The following is a 6,072-nucleotide window of genomic DNA, read 5'->3' as shown; positions in this document are numbered from 1 at the left end:
GGCTTACCCTGTAAAATAGCATTTAGGTCACTATCCTGAGAGTGGGACCCTGATCCCTGGTGTGTGGGCCCAGGCTAAGCTCATGTGTGATGATCAAGGCTCTGCAAATGCTCAAGGAGAATGATAGGCCACACATTCACATTGTCTAGCAGGAAATTTATGGGACTTGGAGGGGAAGCTAGGACAGGCTATTATGTACCCAATGGAGAGCGTTAAACTTAATGCCAGTCACTAGCCCTTCTAATGCTTCCGATTACATTTTATATTCTTCTTAGCAATTTCCTAAAAGCCTTGGTAAAGATCTCATTGGACATTTCCGTGGAGATGAGTGATGGAGCCCGGGAAGCCAGAAATGAGATACAGATTTACAGGTTAGCAGCCGCACTCAGCATCCCATCCTCTGAAGCTTCCTTAGTTGTCAAAGGCAACATTTTTGTTGGGAACAGTTTCCCAGAGACCTGAACAGAAAGGCACCTTAGCCCAAGGAAAAAGGTGCCTTGAGGAAAATCTTACTGTGATCACAGAGGCTTTGAGGGCCTAGAAGCTAAGAAATAAAATGGAGCAAATACCAAGGTGGAAGTGAGTAGCAATTACTCTTGAGCACAAATGCTCTCCCATATACATCTGTGACGGGTTTAGAAAGAAGGGATTTGGCTCAAGCCTGTAATCCCAGCACTTTGGGAGGCCGAGGCGGGTGGATCACGAGGTCAAGAGATCGAGACCATCCTGGTCAACATGGTGAAACCCCGTCTCTACTAAAAATACAAAAAACATTAGCTGGGCATGGTGGCGTGTGCCTGTAATCCCAGCTACTCAGGAGAATTGCCTGAACCCAGGAGGCGGAGGCTGCGGTGAGCCGAGATCGCGCCATTGCACTCCAGCCTGGGTAACAAGAGTGAAACTCCGTCTCAAAAAAAGAAAAAAGACAGAAGGGATTTGATTGATACATGTCAAGCTCTTTGATAAATGATGTCTCAACCAATGCCAACACAGTGGGCATTCTTTTTCTTCTGTTTTTGGGGGTAGGCATTATATTGAAAACAGAAAACATTAAAACTTTTCATATCACCATTGCTTTTCATTAGCAATTATATGGAATTAAACATTAAAATTAAAAATGATGCTCCCATCTCAGCTACCAAAGCTACCCACTTTGAACATTTTGCCATGCATCTTTTCTGAGTTATTTTTAAGCCTGTTTGTCTGCCTTGCTGTCTACCTATCTATCATGTGTACACATGAATATATACATATAGGTGTTATCTTTCTATATGTAATAATTTGAAGCTATCACTATATGGTGGGTATTTTTACATACTGATAGATATGCATTTGTAACATTAAAAAAATAGCTGCATAAAATTGTATAACATGGGCTGGGGGTGGTGGCTCACATCTGTAATCCCAGCACTTTGGGAGGCTGTGGTGGACAGGTCACTTGTGGTTGGGAGTTTGAGACCAGCCTGACCAACATGGAGAAACTCCGTCTCTACTAAAAATACAAAATTAGCGGGGCGTGGTGGCACATGCCTGTAATCCCAGCTACTTGGGAAACTGAGGCAGGAGAATCACTTGAACCCAGGAGATGGAGGTTGCGGTGAGCCAAGATTGCACCATTGCACTTCAGCCTGGGCAACAAGAGTGAAACTCTGTCTCAAAAAAAAAAAAAAAATTATAATGTGTATTATAATTTATTCAATCAGTGCCTTAATAATGGTTTTTAAAATTTTGTTGTAAGCAATGCTGCAACAAAATCCACATATATGTATATAATATTTTGGTTTTAATTTCTGTAAGCTAGATTCCTAGAACTGGGATTGCAAGTCAAAGGGTATATATTAAAAATTTTATTTTCCAAAAAGATGGGTTAATTAATGTTCCCAATATCAGTGTTTGATCCCTATTTTTGTTACCTCTGGAACCCCTTAAAGTATAACTCTCAAATTTAATTTTTTTTGCCAGACTGAAGGCTGCAAACTCATTTCTCATTAGTGATTTAATTTGTAATTCCATGACAGCTAAAAGGTTGAATATTTTTCTGTGTTTATTGTGCACTTGTATTTATTTTTCTCTCAATTGCCTATTAAAATATATTGCTTATATTTTTATCATTATTTGTGTTTTTTAATTAATTTGTAAGAACTCCTAATGTATTCAAATTAACCCTTTGTTAATTTTTTTCTTCCAAAGACAAATGACTTTCAAAGAAATGTTTAAGTAGCAGCACCTTTTATTCAATGGTACTCTCATGTCAAACCTCAATAACTACAATAGATAAAAGTGAGACTGCAGAATGTGGTCTTTAAATACCATTGCTCACCTAAAAATAAGCCAGGGCCCTTTGGAAAAATGGCTAATTCCAGATCTGGGGCAGAAAAGGTACAAGAAGCACCGAGAACATCTTGACATACTAGCAAGAAAGATATCAAAGAACATAGGAATCATATTTCAAGGACCCAGGAGCCAATCTGAGTCAGCTCCCACTGGACAAAGACAAGCTATATATGTAAGAGAATCAAAGAAGGACATCAGTTGCAATAAATTAAAAAGTTGCAAACTGTTTTAAATTTGTGTGTTCATAATGACACCAAACAAAAATCTTTGGATGATGCTAAGGAACCAGCTATTTTGAAAACTGACAAATACAGAAATAAATAATTTATTTTGCTTTTCCTATACCTCAGGGTAACCAGAGATCTGATGAGAAGTTTTCATCATAGCAGTATTTTAGCGGATAAAGCTATTAAAATTAGAATACCACCAACTGAAATAAGGGATCTCATCTAATGATCCTGATGAATCTTCCTAGTGGTTTATAAATCGTTTCATGAACTCCTAATGAAGTAAGGGATCTAAGTAATGATCATACATGGTTGCCAACATTACAAAGAGATCAACATCCACTAGACATGAAAGCCTGATAGACCTTTGAAATACTTTTGCCAAAAAAATCAAAACCAACTCTGAGCAAACCTCTGGCTATAACTACCATATGACAGGAAATACACTGAACAAAAGAGAAATATGTTAAGTGATACCACAGGGATGCAGTCAGCAAAATCCAGACTCTGAAGAACAAAGGACATGATTGAAGCAGGGGTGGGGGACCTTTAGATGAAGAGAGACTTAAGAGATATATCAACTAATTTCAACGTATGGAACTTATTTGATCCTGATTTGAAAATACACACTTAAAACTGTGGGACAGTTGGGAAAATGTTAACGCTGACTAAATTGAAGATTACAAAATTAGTGTTAACATTTTAAGTGGGATAAGGGTATGTGGTGATTATTTTTTTAAAAGATTATCTATGTCTTAGATATACATGCTGACAATATTGCAGATAAAACAATATGATGTCTGGGTTTTGCTTCAAAATAATCTGGGTAATGAGGGTGAAATGGGTGTGAAAGGAGATTGGTCATGAATTGGTAATTGTGGAAACTAGGTGAGAGGTACATGGTGGGTATTCATTATACCACACTCTACTTTCCCATGTGCTTAGAATTTCTAAAACAAAAACGTGCTGTCTTGTTGAAGTGCAGTTGGAGTGTGCAAACCTCTATTGGCTCAGTTCCCATCTTCCTGTGTCCTGAGACACTCAGAAGAATCTCTGGGGTCCTACTGGAATGAAGCTCCTTCTGAGCAGAGAGCTTTGTTTTCATTCCTGATGAATCCCCAGTGTTTAAAAGAGTGCCTGGCACATAGTAGGCCCTCAGTATTTTGAGGATGGAATGAATGCTTCTCAACATGGCTGCTATTGGGCTAGTTTTCTTTGACTCCCTTGGGGAACATGTTACCCCACAGAAACCTGGACACAAGCTGATTAGGTGCACCGCGGGCATCTCTTCTGAATCTAGTGACTACTGGTACAAACAGACTCATGGCGTATTTACAAACCTGGACTGTCCTAGATCTGTTTCAAGTGACAAGCTGAGGACCTTGACAGCAGCCTTGTGGCCACATATGGGTAGGCTGTTCCAGCTGGCTAGGTTGATAGAGGTCCTCCATTATTGTCAACAGACCAGGGGTTCTCCACATTGGCTGTGCAGTGGAACCACCTGGGGAGCCCATTAGAAATACAGATTCCTGGGCCCTGGCTCCAGAGATTTGGGTTTGTGAGATCCAGGCACGCTATTGTTAAGACTAAAAAGCTCCATGGGGGCCCAGTGTGTGCAATGGCTGCAAATAGCAGCTTCCTTGGTAGTGTAATGCAGCCTGTTTCTTATATGGGTTGCTCTAAGGGACCTTGGAGACAAGCTTTTCAGATGTATGTTGATGTCTCTGACCTTGCACTACCCCAATGTAGGCTCCGAACAGGTTTGTGATGTGCCTTTGTAAAGCCCCAGGGCACTGTGGCCAGGGTTCACATTGGCCAAGTTTTCATGTACATCCACACCAAGCTGCAGAATAAGGAGCATGTGATGGAGGCCCTGCAGAGGGCTGAGTTCAAGTTCCCTGGCCGCCAGAAGATCAAGTTCAATGCCGATGAATTTGAAGACATGGTGGCTGAGAAGCGGCTCATCCCAGATGGCTCTGGGGTTAAGTACATCCCCAATCGTGGCCCTCTGGACAAGTTGCGGGCCTTGCACTCATGCAGGCTTCCACTGTGTGGCCCCTCTTAATATTCACCAATAAATTCTCCTTCCCGTCCACCTAAAAAAATAAAAAATAAAAAGCTCCACAGGTGATCCTGAGGGCTGTAAGCACAGTCACCCAGCCCTGTGCTGGCGCTGGCCCACAGAGCCGCGGTCTTAATTACAACATTCCTATATAGTTCCCTTCTCGGTGGGAGGCTGAATAAGCACTCCTCCCAGACAGCATCTGCAGAAGTTTCTCTCGAACTCATGGATGGAGTTTGAGGTCCATCCTGATCCTCCTTTGCTCTTCAGCTCAGTTGCAAGTATTTGTTCTCTGAAGTCAGAACATTTTGCTTTTACAGGCCCTTTACTCCATATTCTCAGTAGGCAGCCCTCCTGACTCAGCCAGATCATCCTGCTTCTTTGTTTTTAACTAGTTTCTGGAGGAGGGACTTCCTGCTGCTTCAGTTACTCTCCGAGTTCACACTTCCAATTGATAGTCTCCCTGCAAGTTACTTCAGCGATAAGACTTCTTCATGGCTTGGAAGTCTGGTTGATTCTTGCCTGAGCCTGGACTGACTTTTGCTTTCCTATTATATAAGCTCATTGATTAATCAAAAGCATTGCTCACAGGGCTGGTTAATGGATGATGGCTCTGGAGTTTGCCTGAATACAATTATTTATTGCTTTATTGATGTGCTACTTATTACTCTGTTAAGTACCACGGGGTGTTTAATTATGTGAAAGGGAAGTGCAAAGGCAGCTGCTGAAAGCTAGAGCTAAAGAGGTCCAGTACCTGAGTTCCTGACAATGTGTCATAAAACAGCTTTAAAACACATGCACACCCAAAAGACAAACCCATTCCAAAGTTTAACAAGCTTGGAAGCAGAACGGGCTTGGGGGACTGCCCTGCTACTTTGTGACTTGATGTTAGCCACAGCACAAGTAATGAAATCTGAATGTTTTAAATGAGAAGAGGACCTTTATTTTGGGGCTTTTATGTATTTCCTATTTATTGCTCATGATTGAAGTGGGGCCCATGATAAAAGCCACAGCTAGAAGAGAAGGAGCTGATGGGATTGAAAAGTGGCTCGTGTTGCAATGGATGTGGCCCACAGGCTTGATGGAATCTGGGCGTCCTTCGGGTTGGTGGTCGACTCTTGCCAATCTAAAGGGCAGCTGTACTGCCGCAGGAAAAGCTTCTGAAAGACACCCCACCAAGTCACTGTTGGAGTACCTGCTACCTTTTGCATCCCATTCTGTCCCTGCCAATGGGGATCAATTCTCTAGCATGGGACCAGTGAGTTCAGTACTTCAAGGCGGAAGTTGTGCCTGTGTCTGAGCAAACTCCTTTATTGCTAAGTCTGCGCCCTGACCTGATAAAAGGTCATTGTTTTAATTCTTTAGATTGGAGATTTTCAAGTCATGCTGTGAGTAATTTTAGGGTACCTTATTCTACATGTAGGTGGCCTTGCTCACCATGTGCTAAGC

At 41.7% G+C, this 6,072-nt stretch overlaps 1 non-coding gene across 1 annotated transcript; it reads left to right on the top strand.

Moving 5' to 3' along the window:
- Positions 1-4,128: 4,128 nt before the first annotated feature.
- On the top strand, positions 4,129-4,262 carry LOC116533057. The gene has a single exon (XR_004261062.1). It is a non-coding gene; the product is annotated as a small nucleolar RNA SNORA70 (small nucleolar RNA).
- The last annotated feature ends 1,810 nt before the right edge of the window (positions 4,263-6,072 follow it).

Source organism: Sapajus apella, unplaced genomic scaffold, assembly GCF_009761245.1.
Source record: "Sapajus apella isolate SASKATOON/1434 unplaced genomic scaffold, GSC_monkey_1.0 scaffold78, whole genome shotgun sequence".
NCBI lineage: Eukaryota > Metazoa > Chordata > Mammalia > Primates > Cebidae > Sapajus > Sapajus apella.
Note: the sequence above shows the minus strand (reverse complement) of the source record. Positions and strands in the feature narration are given on the sequence as shown.